Consider the following 15564-nt stretch of genomic DNA (forward strand, 5'->3'; position numbering starts at 1 on the left):
AAAATAAAAATACACAGGGAAATGAAAAAAAACCCTGTGAACTGGGAAGGCTATATTTTTCTGTCCCACCTGAAGAGGTGTTTTGGTTGAAAGTTTGAGAATGTGATTGTGGTATTTCTGGTCAGGAGTGTGTGGGAACAGCTGTTGTTGTTGACCTCCCTTCAGTCATGTTAGCCCCTGATGTGATGGCGAGGAAACCCCGTTAGGCAGGCGCTCTTCATGACGGTGAGTTCCTTTCGAGTATTACAAATTTCTCTTAAATGTCTTAGCCCTTATTTTCTCTCTCCCCCTCCCCTTCAAATCCCCCTCCTCCTTCGTTACCATAGAGGGAGAGAGAGAGAGAAAGAAAAAGGGGGAGGGGAAACGACAACAATCTTTGAAAAAATACCCATTATCCTTTTTAAAAAAAAGAAACACCCCCTCCCTCCTCCTTTACCCTCAAACCACCGTATTCTTTTCATTTTATTGAAGAGAATGTTGCAGCAGTGTATGGGACAGCCCCCGCGCAGCCTCCTGATATGTTTCTCTCCCAGCTCAGCTTGCAGCTACATTGTATCCCTTTCCCCTTTTTGATACATGCGGATGGAACGTTGATACATGTCTTCGCGTTCCATTTCCCAATGTTGATCAATCTCAATGTTGCACCTTATACCCCCGCCCCCTTCAGCTTCCCCTCCCCCCATCTCCAGCTTTTCCACCTTCAGCTCTCCTCCCCCTACCTCACCTCCCACCACCCCCATTCCCTTCCGCCCCCACCTAGGGGTTTCTTCCCACCCCTACCTCCAGTTTTTCTCTCACCTCCCCTCCGCCCCCACCTCGGGCTCGCCTCTCTACCTCCCTACCCCCCCCCCCCCCAGTCTTCATCTCCCCTTCTCCCCCCCCCAGTCTTCATCTCCCCTTCTCCTCCCCCAGTCTTCATCTCCCCTTCTCCCCCCCAGTCTTCATCTCCCCTTCTCCCCCCCCAGTCTTCATCTCCCCTTCTCCACCCCAGTCTTCATCTCCCCTTCTCCCCCCCCAGTCTTCATCTCCCCTTCTCCCCCCCCAGTCTTCATCTCCCCTTCTCCCCCCCCAGTCTTCATCTCCCCTTCTCCCCCCCCAGTCTTCATCTCCCCTTCTCCCCCCCCCAGTCTTCATCTCCCCTTCTCCCCCCCCCAGCCTTCATCGCCCCTTCCCTCCCCAGTCTTCATCGCCCCTTCCCCCCCAGTCTTCATCGCCCCTTCCCCCCCAGTCTTCATCGCCCCTAACCCCCCCAGTCTTCATCGCCCCTAACCCCCCCAGTCTTCATCGCCCCTAACCCCCCCCAGTCTTCATCTCCCCTAACCCCCCCAGTCTTCATCTCCCCTTCCCCCCCCCAGTCGTCTTCTCCCCTTCCCCCCCAGTCTTCACCACCCCCTTTCCCCCCCCCAGTCTTCACCACCCCCTTTCCCCCCCCAGTCTTCACCACCCCCTTTCCCCCCCCAGTCTTCACCACCCCCTTTCCCCCCCCAGTCTTCATCTCCCCTTCTCCCCCCCCAGCCTTCATCTCCCCTTCTCCCCCCCCAGCCTTCATCGCCCCTTCCCTCCCCAGTCTTCATCGCCCCTTCCCCCCCAGTCTTCATCGCCCCTTCCCCCCCAGTCTTCATCTCCCCTTCCCCCCCAGTCGTCTTCTCCCCTTCCCCCCAGTCGTCTTCTCCCCTTCCCCCCCAGTCTTCACCACCCCCTTTCCCCCCCCCAGTCTTCACCACCCCCTTTCCCCCCCCAGTCTTCACCACCCCCTTCCCCCCCCAGTCTTCACCACCCCCTTCCCCCCCCAGTCTTCACCACCCCCTTCCCCCCCCAGTCTTCACCACCCCCTTCCCCCCCAGTCTTCACCACCCCCTTCCCCCCCAGTCTTCACCACCCCCTTCCCCCCCAGTCTTCACCACCCCCTTCCCCCCCAGTCTTCACCACCCCCTTCCCCCCCAGTCTTCACCACCCCCTTCCCCCCCAGTCTTCACCACCCCCTTCCCCCCCAGTCTTCACCACCCCCTTCCCCCCCAGTCTTCACCACCCCCTTCCCCCCCAGTCTTCACCACCCCCTTCCCCCCCAGTCTTCACCACCCCCTTCCCCCCCCAGTCTTCACCACCCCCTTCCCCCCCCAGTCTTCACCACCCCCTTCCCCCCCAGTCTTCACCACCCCCTTCCCCCCCAGTCTTCACCACCCCCTTCCCCCCCAGTCTTCACCACCCCCTTCCCCCCCAGTCTTCACCACCCCCTTCCCCCCCAGTCTTCACCACCCCCTTCCCCCCCAGTCTTCACCACCCCCTTCCCCCCCAGTCTTCACCACCCCCTTCCCCCCCAGTCTTCACCACCCCCTTCCCCCCCAGTCTTCACCACCCCCTTCCCCCCCAGTCTTCACCACCCCCTTCCCCCCCAGTCTTCACCACCCCCTTCCCCCCCAGTCTTCACCACCCCCTTCCCCCCCAGTCTTCACCACCCCCTTCCCCCCCAGTCTTCACCACCCCCTTCCCCCCCAGTCTTCACCACCCCCTTCCCCCCCAGTCTTCACCACCCCCTTCCCCCCCAGTCTTCACCACCCCCTTCCCCCCCAGTCTTCACCTCCCCTAACCCCCCCAGTCTTCATCTCCCCTAACCCCCCCAGTCTTCATCTCCCCTAACCCCCCCAGTCTTCATCTCCCCTTCCCCCCCCCCCCAGTCTTCACCACCCCTTCCCCCGTCTTCATCTCCCCTAACACCCCCCCAGTCTTCATCTCCCCTAACCCCCCAGTCTTCACTCCCCTTCCCCCCCCAGTCTTCACCACCCCCTTCCCCCCCCGTCTTCATCGCCCCTAACCCCCCAGTCTTCACTCCCCTTCCCCCCCCCAGTCTTCACCACCCCCTTCCCCCCCCGTCTTCATCTCCCCTAACCCCCCCCGTCTTCATCTCCCCTAACCCCCCCCGTCTTCATCTCCCCTAACCCCCCAGTCTTCACTCCCCTTCCCCCCCCAGTCTTCACCACCCCCTTCCCCCCCCCGTCTTCATCTCCCCTAACCCCCCCAGTCTTCATCTCCCCTAACCCCGCCGTCTTCACCCCCACTTCTCCCAGTCTTCCCCCCCCCAGTCTTCCCCCCCCAAGTCTTCCCCCCCCAGTCTTCCCCCCCCCCAGTCTTCCCCCCCCCAGTCTTCCCCCCCCCCAGTCTTCCCCCCCCCAGTCTTCCCCCCCCCAGTCTTCCCCCCCCCAGTCTTCCCCCCCCCAGTCTTCCCCCCCCCAGTCTTCCCCCCCCCCCCCTCCCCCCCCCCAGTCTTCCCCCCCCCCAGTCTTCCCCCCCCCCAGTCTTCCCCCCCCCCAGTCTTCCCCCCCCCCAGTCTTCCCCCCCCCCAGTCTTCCCCCCCCCCAGTCTTCCCCCCCCCCAGTCTTCCCCCCCCCCAGTCTTCCCCCCCCCCAGTCTTCCCCCCCCCCAGTCTTCCCCCCCCCCAGTCTTCCCCCCCCCCAGTCTTCCCCCCCCCCAGTCTTCCCCCCCCCAGTCTTCCCCCCCCCCAGTCTTCCCCCCCCCCAGTCTTCCCCCCCCCCCAGTCTTCCCCCCCCCCCCAGTCTTCCCCCCCCCCAGTCTTCCCCCCCCCCAGTCTTCCCCCCCCCCAGTCTTCCACCCCCCAGTCTTCCACCCCCCAGTCTTCCCCCCCCGTCTTCCACCCCCCTTCCTGCCCAGTCTTCATCTCTCCTCTTCTCTCCCCTCCCAGCCTCCATCTCCCCCTCCCCATCTTGAACTTCCTTCCTCCCCCTCCCCGTCTTCATTTCGCCTCCTCGTGCCCCGTCTTCATCACCCCTCCTCCACCGTCTACCCTACCCCCCCCATCTCCATCTCCCCACCCCCCCAAGTCTTCGTCTCCCCTCCGTCCCCCTCCGTCCTCTTCCCCCCCCATCCTCCCCGCCCTCCGTCCTCTCCCCACCCCCCATCCTCCCCGCCCTCCGTCCTCTCCCCCTGCCCTCCGTCCTCTTCTCCCCCCCCATCGCCCCCCGTCCTCTTCGCCCCCCCAATCCTCCCCGCCCTCCGTGCCCCCCCATCCTCCCCGCCCTCCGTCCTCTTCCCCCCCATCCTCCCCGCCCTCCGTCCTCTCCCCCCGCCCTCCGTCCTCTTCTCCCCCCCCCATCGCCCCCCGTCCTCTTCGCCCCCCAATCCTCCCCGCCCTCCGTGCCCCCCCAATCCTCCCCGCCCTCCGTCCCCTCCCCCCCAATCCTCCCCACCCTCCGTTCCCCCACCCCGTCCTCCCACCCCCATCCTCCTCCCCCTTCGTCCCCACCCCCCCACCTCCTACCCTACCTCCTCCCCTCCCACCTCGCCCCTCCCCTCTTCCTTCCCTTCCCCCCCTCACCTGTCTCCCCTCTTCCCCCCCCTCACCCGTCTCCCCTCTTCCCCCCCCTCACCCGTCTCCCCTCTTCCCCCCCTCACCCGTCTCCCCTCTTCCCCCCCCACCTGTCTCCCTTTTTTCCCCCCCCACCTCGCCCCCTCCCTTCATCCCCCCCCACCTCGCCCCCTCCCCTCATCCCCCCCCACCCGTCTCCCCTCATCCCCCCCCCACCCGTCTCCCCTCATCCCCCCCCACCCGTCTCCCCTCATCCCCCCCCACCCGTCTCCCCTCATCCCCCCCCCGCCTCCCCTCTACTTCCCCCCCGCCTCCCCTCTTCTTCCCCCCGTCTCCCCTCATCCCCCCCCCCGCCTCCCCTCTACTTCCCCCCCGCCTCCCCTCTTCTTCCCCCCGTCTCCCCTCATCCCCCCCCCGTCTCCCCTCATCCCCCCCCCGTCTCCCCTCATCCCCCCCCCGTCTCCCCTCATCCCCCCCCCGCCTCCCCTCTACTTCCCCCCGCCTCCCCTCATCCCCCCCCCGCCTCCCCTCTACTTCCCCCCCGCCTCCCCTCTTCTTCCCCCCGTCTCCCCTCTTCTTCCCCCCCGTCTCCCCTCATCCCCCCCCCCGCCTCCCCTCTACTTCCCCCCGCCTCCCCTCTACTTCCCCCCCCGCCTCCCCTCTACTTCCCCCCGTCTCCCCTCATCCCCCCCCCGCCTCCCCTCTTCTTCCCCCCGCCTCCCCTCTTCTTCCCCCCGCCTCCCCTCTTCTTCCCCCCGCCTCCCCTCTTCTTCCCCCCCGCCTCCCCTCTTCTTCCCCCCGCCTCCCCTCTTCTTCCCCCCCCGCCTCCCGTCTTCTTCCCCCCCCCCCGTCTCCCTTCTTTTCCCCCCCCCGTCTCCCTTCTTTCCCCCCCCCCGTCTCCCTTCTTTCCCCCCCCCGTCTCCCTTCTTTCCCCCCCCGTCTCCCTTCTTGCCCCCCCCCGTCTCCCTTCTTTCCCCCGTCTCCCTTCTTCCCCCCCACCCCGTCATCCCCCCCACCCCGTCATCCCCCCTCCCCCCACCCCCACACCCCGTCTCCCCTCCCCCCTCTCCTCCGTCTCTCCCTCAGTCCCTTTCCCCTACCTGGTCCACCTCCACCTCTGCTCCACGCCCCAAACGTCTCCCCACTCCGTTCCCCCAACATCTCCCCACTCACCCCCCCCACATCTCCTGCTCCCTTTTCCCCACCTCCCAACACCCCCGCCACGTGGTATTTGCCTCCCTCCAGCATACCCCACCATCTCCAGCTTCCCCCCTTCCTCCTCCACAGCCCCCAGCCCCTTATCTCCAGGTCCATTCCCCCTTCCAGCTGCCCCTTCACACAAACATCCCCTCCAGGTTTCCCGGATCTACTCTTTTTTTTCGCCTCCCCACTCCACTCGTTATCCCGCCCACACTGGCCATCATTTCCCCCCTCCCTCCACCTGCTCCCTTGTCCACTCCACCAACCTCCCCATCTGCCAGTTTCCACCCTCCACTCTTCTGCCCCCTCCATCTTCTCACTAGCTTCCCCCTCGTTCACTCTCCCACCCGGCCAGTTCTTCCCCTCATTCCCAAATCCTGTCAGTTTCCCTCATTCAGCCCTTCCCCCGGCCAGTTCCCATTCCACTACAACCCTCTTGTTTGCTCTCCCCTCTGGCATCCTCCACCCCACTCCCTGGCCAATGCCGCCCCCCCCCCCAGGGCACCTCCCCAACCACAACCCTCTTCTCTCCACCCCCTGAACCAGCTCAACCCTCCACTTTGACCCCCCTCCATCTCCTCACATGCCTCTCCACCTCTCTCCTCCCTCATTCAGCTCCCTTCCTGCTTCCCAAACTTCTGGCTGCTCGTCCTATTCCTGTTATTTCTCCATCCAGATTCCCTGCCTTCCCATCTCCTCTCCCCCTTCTCCCCCTGCCGCTGCTCGCCCCCTTCTTCCCCCAACTCCCCCTCCCCGTACCCCCCCCCCCCCAAAACCCTGGTCCCTTACCCCTGGATCTTTCACTCACTCCCCCCACCATCCCTCACCCCCTCCCCCATTCACCCTGTCCAGTTCTTCCCCTCCACCAGCTCAGCCTCTTCTCCTTTCACTCTCTTATCCCATTCCCTCTTCTGCAGTCATTCCATTTGTTGCTGCTGTCTCACTCCTTGCCCCCATGCCCACCACCCTTGAAGGTTAATTAAGGACGCTGCTAGTTTACCTTGGTGTTTTTGATCCCGTTTGTTTCCAGGTCACTTGCATGTGGAAATGAAATTGCAAAGCACAATTTTAAATAAAGCTGCTTCTATCTGTGTTTCATTTGTACCTGTGTTTGGCGCAATACTTTGTCTTATAGTTATGTTTCATTGGGGTTTTAGCTGTCGTCGCCTCAGTTTTTGACAATGCAATCTTCAGTCGAATACGGGTCCTTCCCCACCTTTTATCTGAAGTCGATATTTATGTGTATTCTCGTCTACTGTTCCCTGCTCTGGATTTGTTCATACTGTATTTTTTCAATGTTTGATTACAACATGATGTTGCTGAAATTTCAATGCTTGAAGTGGCTATTTTTAAAACTGTCAATGGTACAAGGCCCCGAGAGAGCCACATTAAGATTTCCCTTTCCTGTCCACTATTGCTTGACTTTAAATTTTAAGCTTTTTCTGAGGTCTACCTTGATGGGTCAACCATAACCTGTTTGGAGGTTATACCCTTATTCTGTCACTTGGTCAGTTGTTTGGTTATTTTTCAGGCTTGATAAGCCCTCAGTTCTAATGTGAAACAACTTCCTTCCCTGTCTGTGAATAGCGGAAGGGGAACAGTTTTGAGGCCTTCTCTTCTATTAATGTATGAATTTTCTTTTCCATCGCCTTCTCATTCCATTCTTTGCTGAGGAGTACGCTATTTTCTGTTTCCTCATTCCTCACCCTTAACTTTCAGGCTTTGGAGCTGTCCTGCATTTTTCTTGGGTCTTTTTATAGCTTGTCCTATCTGGAGTCAAGTGTTAACATTGAGAATTTGTTTTGTCCATTCACAAGTTTCTCGTGTTTTCCTCTCTTACGCCTTGTTAATTTCAAGTAAATGGTGCGTCTTAACTGTAACTACTGTGCAACACTATCTAATTGCAGGTGATTGTGTAGATATCATAATTTAAGCAAAAGGGAGTGCAGGAAGAACTGCATTGATACTTTGCCTGGAAAGACAAGGTGTTTGGTCACTGCAGCCATTTGACTACAGTTAAATGAAAGCAAATTACTGTGATTGTTGGAACTCTGCCACTCAAAGTGTCATTTCAGACTCAAGCCGTTAACTCTATTCCTCTCTGTACAGGTGCTGCCAGATCTGCTAAGTTTCTCCAGCAACTTCTGTTTTCATTTCATTATTATGGATGTTCAGATTGAAGTTTTGAATCCCTGAAATGTTTGCACTGAGATTGTGATATGTTTGCCCTGCTGAAGTTTGGTAACCTGTTTCCAGTTTGTCAGTATTGTTATGTAATCAGTTAGTAATTACTTCCACCAGCCCCCATGGCCCTGTAGTCACGATCATTAGTAATCCCTGTAGTTGACAGTGAGGTTAATATGAGTGACTCAATTCTGTTTAGCATCTAGAGAGCAGTTTTTCAGTTTATTGATTTTCTTTTTGCAAAATTTGTTGCATATTTCAAAGCGCTCGTTTAAGTAAATGGAAATTTCATTTGAAATTATTTTGATATCACAAACAGAAGCATTTTAATATGTAGATTTATATTGTGATTATTTACCTACCTGCAGTTTGCAGACGGGTGCAGACTAAAGAAACCAGATTGACACAAATGTTGGAAATGCAATAACGAGGAAATGCTGTCAGTCTGCAGTGGATCAGTGAACACATGAAAACCAGACTGTGGCCATTCATACTGGAATGTGCTCCCAAACTCTGATCACCTGATTAAAATACCAGGAGGTGGGCAGCAGCATGGAACCTGCACCATATCGGAAGTGGGTGGGTGGGGGTCGTCAGTCATGGCTTGGGGTAATATTCTTGCCATCCAGTCAGAAAATCCATGTTCATATTCAAACCCAAGGTCTTTGACACACAATTTATCATGAATGGGGGGAATGGGATGGGTGTTCGCTGCATTGTCAGAGGATTCACGTTTCAAATGAGAAATTAAATTAAGGCATTGTCTGCCATTTTGGGCACAAGTAAGAGATCCTCACACTGATTATTTAGAGAGAGAGAGATCAAATAATTGTCTCCTTTGACCTGGTCAATATTTATCTTTCAATCAGCACCTCAAAGCAGATTAACTGATTGTTATTACATTGCTGTTTGTGGGAACGTGCAGTGTGCAAATTGATTGCTATGTTTCCACTTTGAACAGTGATCCACAGAACAGGAAAAAGCCCTTTGGTCCATCAAGTCAAACACAATCTCCTATTTATTATAATTATGTTTTCCAGTGCTTGCCCCATAATCTTGTATGCCTTGGCATCGCAAGTGCACATCTTGATACTACTTCAATGGCATGATTGTGCCTCTAACCGTCGCCTCCCCAGTCAAGACAGTGAATTCCAGATTTCTACCACCCTGTACACAATCCTTTCTCACCCCCCCCCCCCTTGCTGCAAATCCCTGCCCCCAGTCATCGAACCCTCCATCAAGGAAAAAGTTCCTTATTTTAATTTATACATTTCAATCGTGCCAGCCATCCCCGTTGCACCGGACACTTAACCTCTTCTCTCCAACAGCCCCAGTCTGGCCATTCTCTCAAAACTAAAATTCTCCAGCCTAAGCAAATCTCCACTGCAAATGCAATCACATCTCTCCTGAAGTGTGGATACTGTGTTGCACATCACTTCTCCAGCTATAGCCTAAACTAATTTTTATAGACAGTTCAAGCATAACCTCCCTGGTCTGAAACACTGCCTCAGCTACTAAAAGCAAGTATCCCATAATGCCACCTTAATCACTTTTTCTACATATCCTGATACCTTAAGGGATTGGTGTACATGCACACGTAGGTCCCTCCGATCCTTAGTGCTTCCAGATTCTTACCTTTCATCATATATTTCCTTGCCTTTGTCCTGTCCAAATGCATCACCTCAAACTTATCCAAGGTTAAATTCCATTTGCCACTGGTCAGCTTGTTATACCCTCCTGTAATCTAACACTATGCTCCTCACTATTTACCACCTTACTGTTTTTCACATCGTCCGCAAACTTGTTGATGAATCCTCTTACATTCCAATCTAAGTCATTTATATCTTCCACAAACAGCAAGGACTCCAACGCTGATCTCTGCAGAGTCTCATTGGACACAGGCTGTTTCTCACAAAACCCATCAACCATCACTGTATGCTTCTTGCACTCAGCCAGTTGTCTACAAAGCGATCTTGATCAGCGGGCTTTGAGAAGATTTGTAGCTCAAGTTGAGGTTCTGGATGTAGGTTTGCTCACTGAACTGGAAGGTTCATTTTCAGACATTTCGTCACCATACTAGGTAACATCTTCAGTGAGCCTCTGGATGAAGCACTGCTGATGATTCCTGCTTTCTCTTTATATGTTTGGATTTCTTTGGGTTGACGATGTCATTTCCTGTGGTGATGTCATTTCCTGTTCTTTTTCTCATGGGGTAGTAAATGGGATCTAAATCAATGTGTTTGTTGATAGAGTTCTGGTTGGAATGGTTCCTGATGAAGGGCTCTGGCCCGAAATGTCGAATTTCCTGTTCCTTGGATGCTGCCTGACCTGCTGTGCTTTAACCAGCAACACATTTTCAGCTCTGATCTCCAGCATCTGCAGACCTCACTTTTTACTTCTGGTTGGAATGCCATGTTTCTAGGAATTCTCGTGCGTGTCTTTGTTTGGTTTATCCTAGAATGGATGTGTTGTCCCAGTCGAAGTGGTGTCCTTCCTTATCTGTATGTAAGGATACTAGTGAAAGAGGGTCATGTCGTTTTGTGGCTAGTTGATGTTCATGTATCGTGGTGGCTAGTTTTTTGCCTGTTTGTTAAATGTAGTGTTTGTTACAGTTTTTGCACGGTATTTTGTAAGTGACATTAATTTTGCTTGTTGTCTATATAAAGTTTTTCAAGTTCATTAGCTGCTGTTTTATTGTGTTGGTGGGTTTGTGGGCTACAATGTTGCCAAGGGAGTCTGGCAGTCGTTTCGAGATGTCTTTGGTGTTGGGGAGAGTGGCTAGGGTTTCTGGACACATTTTGTCTGCTTGTTTGAGTTTGTTGCTGAGAAATCGGCGAACTGTGTTCATTGAGTACCCTTTTTTTTAATACATTATATAGATTTTCCTTTGCTCTGCATAGTTCCTCTGTGCTGCAGTGTGTGGTGGCTAGTGAAATAATTTTCTGATGCAGCTCTGTTAGTGGGTGTTGGGATGATTGCTTCTGTAGTTCAATATTTAGTCCATGTGTTTTGTTTTCCTGTAGACACTGGTTTGAAGTTCCCCATTGGCTGTTCACTCCACTGTGACATCTAGGAATGGCAGTTTGTTGTTGTTTTCCCCCGTTTAGTGAATTTTATGCCAGTAAGGGTATTATTGATGGTCTTGAAAATTTCCTCTAATTTGTTTCATTTAGTGATGTCAAAGGTGTCATCCACACAGCCGACCCAAAGTTTGGGTTGGGTGGTTGGCAGAGCTGTTTATTCGAGTCTCTGCATTACTGCCTCTGCTAAGAACCCTGATATTGGTGACCCCATGGGTGTTACATTGGTTTGTCTGTAGGTTTTTTGTTGTTGAAGGTGAAGTCGTGAAGCTAGTGGACCTATGCCTTACCACACACTTCACCTTCAACAACAAAACCTACAGACAAACCAACTATGGGGCGTATTTTTAAGGTGAGAGGAGAAAGATTTAAAATGAATGTGAGGGGTACCGTTTTACACAAAGTGGCCCGTGTGTGAAATGGACTGCCAGAGGAGTTGAGATGCTAATTGAACATGTTTTGAGAAGATTTGAAGCTCACGCTGAAGTTCTGGATGTAGGTTTGCTCACCGAGTGGAAGGTTAATTTCCAGACATTTTGTCACACTGCTAGATAATATCTTCAGTGGGAGTCCGTGCGAAGCACTGCTGATGATTCCTGCTTTCTATTTATATGTTTGGGTTGGTGATGTCATTTCCTGTTTTTTTTTCTCTCACAGGGGGTGGCAGATGGGGTCTAACTTGATGTGTTTGTTCATAGACTTTGGATTGGAATGTTATACTTCTAGGAATTCTCGTGCATGTCTCTCTTTGGCTTTTCCTAGGATGGATGTGTTGTCCTTCCTTTTATGTAAGGATACTAGTGAGAAAGGGTCATGTCGTTTTGTGGCTAGTTGATGTTCATGTATCCTGATGGCTAGTTTTCTGCCTGTTTGTTAATGTAGTGTTTGTTACAGTTCTTGCGCGGTATTTTGTAAATGACATTAGTTTTGCTTGTTGTCTGTATAAGGTCTTTCAAGTTCATCAGCTGCTGTTTTATTGTGTTGGTGGGTTTGTGGGCTACCATGATGCTGGGGGGGGTGGGGTGGAGGGGGGAATTGTCTGAGTAGTCCCCCTTGGTAGTTGAGTATTTTGCATCGGTGTTAACTGTGAGGATATGGAAGCTAGAGAACTCGTGGAGATAAATAGCGACATCTTGAAAAAGGTCCATGTTACGGAGGAGGAGACGTTGGACATCTTAATGTACAAAGGTGGATAAATCCACAGGACCTGATCAGGACCTAGAATTTTGTGGGAAGCTAAGGAAGTGATTGCTGTACCTTTGCTGTGATATTTGTATCATCAATAGCCTCAGGTGAAGCGCAGGAAGACTGGAGGTTGGCTAACATGATGCCATTATTTAAGAAACGTAGTAAGGAAATGCCAGCGAGCTATCAACTGGTGGGCCTAACATCAGTGGTGAGTAAGTTGTTGGAAGGTGTCCTGACGAACAGGATTTACATATACTTGGGAAGGAAAGGACTGATTAGGGATAGTCAATATGGTTTTGTGCATGGAAAATTGTGTCTCACTAACTTAATTGAGTTTTTTTTTGAAGAAGTAACAAAGGATTGATGAAGGCAGAGCAGTGGACGTGATCTACATGGATTTCAGTTTGCAGTTGACCCAAAACATCAATTTTCCTGCTCCTCAGATGCTGCCTGACCTGTTGTACTTTTCCAACACAACTCTAATGTCTAGCATCTGTAGTGCTCACTTTTGCCTTTATTGGTCAGAGTATTGAGTACAGGAGTTGGGAGGTCATGTTGAGGCTGTACAGGACATTGGTTAGGCTGCTTTTGGAATATTGCATTCTGTTTTGGTCTCCCTCATATAGGAAGCATGTTGTAAATCTTTTCTGAACCCTTTCAAATTTCACAAGGATGTTGCCAGGTTGGAGGTTTGATTTGCAGGGAGAGGCTGAATAGGCTAGGGCTATTTTTCCTGGAGTATTGGAGGCTAAGGGGGGAGACCTTATCGAAGTTTATAAAATCATGAGGGACATAGATAAGGTGAATAGTCAAGGTCTCTTCCCCGGGGTAGGGGAGTCCAAAACTAGAGGGCATAGGTTTACGGTGAGAGGGTAAAGATATGAAAATGACTTAAGGAGCAACTTTTCCACACACAGGGTAGTGCGTGTATGGAATGAGCTGCCAAAACAAGTGGTGGAGGCTGTACAATTACAGGATTTAAAAGGCATCTGGATGGATAGGAGTAGGTCTAAATGCTGGCAAATAGGACTAGATTAGTTTAGGATGTTTGGTCAGCATTAATGAGTTGGACCAAAGGGTCTGTTTCCATGCTGTACGTCTCTATGACTCTAAGTGGTGGATGCAGATACAGTTACGATCCTTAAAAGATCTTAGAATAAATAATTAATTAATTATTAATTAAACATTTAATAGGAAAAATTAGCAGATGGATGAGCCAAATGCAGGCAGGTGGGACTAGTTTAATTTGAGAATATGTTTGCCGTGGAGCTGTTAAACCAAAGAATCTGTTTCAATGCTATAGAACATCCTAACGCAGAACAGGCCCTTCCGCCTTCGATGGCTCCACAGGTCAGTGCAACAATCTCCATTTTCATCTATATGTCTATCCAATGACCATTTAAATTCCCTTAAAGTTGGCAAGTCTACTACTGTTGCAGGTAGGGCATTCCACACCCCACTAGTAAAGAAACAGCCTCCGACATTTGTCGTTCACCCCTCGTGCTAGCCACCATCTGACGAAAAAGGCTGTTACTGTCCACCCCATCTAACCCTCTGATTATCTTATATGTCTTAATTAAGTCACCTCTCAACCTTCTCTCTAATGAAAACAGCCTCAAGTCCCTCAGCCTTTCCTCATAAGACCTCCATACCAGGCAACCACCTAGTAAATCTCCTCTGAACCCTTTCCAAAGTATGACTGAGTTTGACTCCATATCTGATACATAAATATAAGCACTAGGAGCAGGAATGTAGTGTTAAATCCCATAAGCATGCTGATTCTTTCACTTCAACTCATCTTCTCATTCAGTATCCCTTGATTCCTGTGGAGAGCAAGGATCTGACCATCTCAGGCCTTGAATAATCTCAACAGTTCTACATTTTTAGTAGTCTGGCAGATAATATCAAATATCCCCAAATCTGTTGTGTGAATAAACCTCTCCTAATAGCTGGCCCCCTATTCTGAGACTGTGAACCTTAATTCCACACTGATGAGTAAGGGCAAGCATTTAACTAAAAGCCTTCTCAGAAACTTTTTGCACATGGGGAGGCTGTTCACTGCCAAATATCATCGGAGAGATGAGTACTTCAAGGGCAGCAGGGCAATTAGACTTACAGTGTGGAAACAGGCCCTTCGGCCCAACAAGTCCACACCGACCCGCCGAAGCGCAACCCACCCATACCCCTACATTTACCCCTTACCGAACACTATGGGCAATTTAGCTTGGCCAATTCACCTGACCTGCACATCTTTGTGACTGTGGGAGGAAACTGGAGCACCCGGAGGAAACCCACGCAGACACGGGGAGAACGTGCAAACTCCACACAGTCAGTCGCCTGAGTCGGGAATTGAACCCGGGTCTACAGGCGCTGTGAGGCAGCAGTGCTAACCACTGTGCCACCGTGCCGCCCACAAAAGTGATGGACAGCAAAAGTAGCACACATCTGAGCATAATTTGCATTCAGTACAGCACCTTGTCCATACTTAATATCTTGGGTGCCCAAAGTATTCTCTCATCTCAGTCAGAATCTTATTTGCAAGTTTCAGAAAAGTGCTGTGTGTTTCGTCTCCTATTATAATTTGCCAGCTGTTGACTTAAAAAAATCTGTCTGGCTGAAGTGGTCATTATTATAGTTTGTCTTTTAGAACATACCCACCTACATTGATTCATGAAGACAAGGCAAGGATCTACTTTGTAAACCATCCAGGTCAGACAGTGAGTTTTTAGAGGTATCTAAACGGGTGTGATTACCATGTTGTTTATGGAGAAAATCAATTTGTGTCATGGTTTTGGTGTGCTGATAAACTGCATCAGCAATTAGCAGTGCAGTAGATTACATCATTGGATTCCCAAGTGTCCAGTGATATCAGGTGAAAGTGTAGATGTAAGAACTAAACCAAATCTCATACAACTGCAAAATAAAAACCGAAAGAACCGCAGATGCTGTAAATCAGAACTAAAACAGAAATTGCTGGCAAAGCTCCTCAGGTTTGGCAGTATCTATGAAGAGAAATCAGAATTAACGTTTTGGGTCCAGTGGCCCTTCCTCAGAACTGTTTTTGCTTCTCGTACTACAGCACTTGAAGGTCCGCTTGGAAGCTGTGTGAAGATCAGAGTGGTGCTGGAAAAGCGGAGCAGGAAAATCAGCGTTTTGGGTACAAGCCCTTCATCAGGAATCAGTTTCTTCCTGATGAAGGGCTTTTGCCCGAAACATCGATTTTTTTTTTCTCTCTCTCTGCTCCTCGGATGCTGCCTGACCTGCTGTGCTTTTCTAGCACCACTTTAATCTTGACTCTGATCTTCAGCATCTGCAGTACTCACTCTAGCCTTGGAAGCTGTGTGGTTAATTGATGCTAGGATTGAGTTGCACTTGAGTCTGTGTGTCAAGTCCAGATAATTGGTTACGTTGAACACAGCCACAAATCCCAAGCCATAAAAAATGGGTAACTAATTTCTTAAAGCATTAATTCTCAGATGTGAAACTTACTTTGACAAGCAAACCTGTTGGTTGCCCATTCCAACTTGCCCACAATTGTGGATCTTCTGCTGGTGATAGCATCTTTATCACTGTGGTGTAGGTAGAGCATTC

General features: G+C 51.7%; 1 protein-coding gene across 3 annotated transcripts in view; it reads left to right on the top strand.

Annotated features, from left to right (window-relative positions):
* The first annotated feature begins 190 nt into the window (after positions 1-190).
* The window catches only part of LOC132836571 (BRD4-interacting chromatin-remodeling complex-associated protein-like), a 128024-nt gene continuing 112650 nt past the window's right edge, over positions 191-15564 (top strand). For all 3 annotated transcript variants that reach the window (XM_060855922.1, XM_060855923.1, XM_060855924.1), the window contains exon 1: positions 191-225. The gene's annotated coding sequence lies outside the window, so the exon portion shown is untranslated. The remainder of the gene's footprint in view (positions 226-15564) is intronic.

This window comes from Hemiscyllium ocellatum, chromosome 47 (genome assembly GCF_020745735.1).
Source record: "Hemiscyllium ocellatum isolate sHemOce1 chromosome 47, sHemOce1.pat.X.cur, whole genome shotgun sequence".
Lineage (NCBI taxonomy): Eukaryota > Metazoa > Chordata > Chondrichthyes > Orectolobiformes > Hemiscylliidae > Hemiscyllium > Hemiscyllium ocellatum.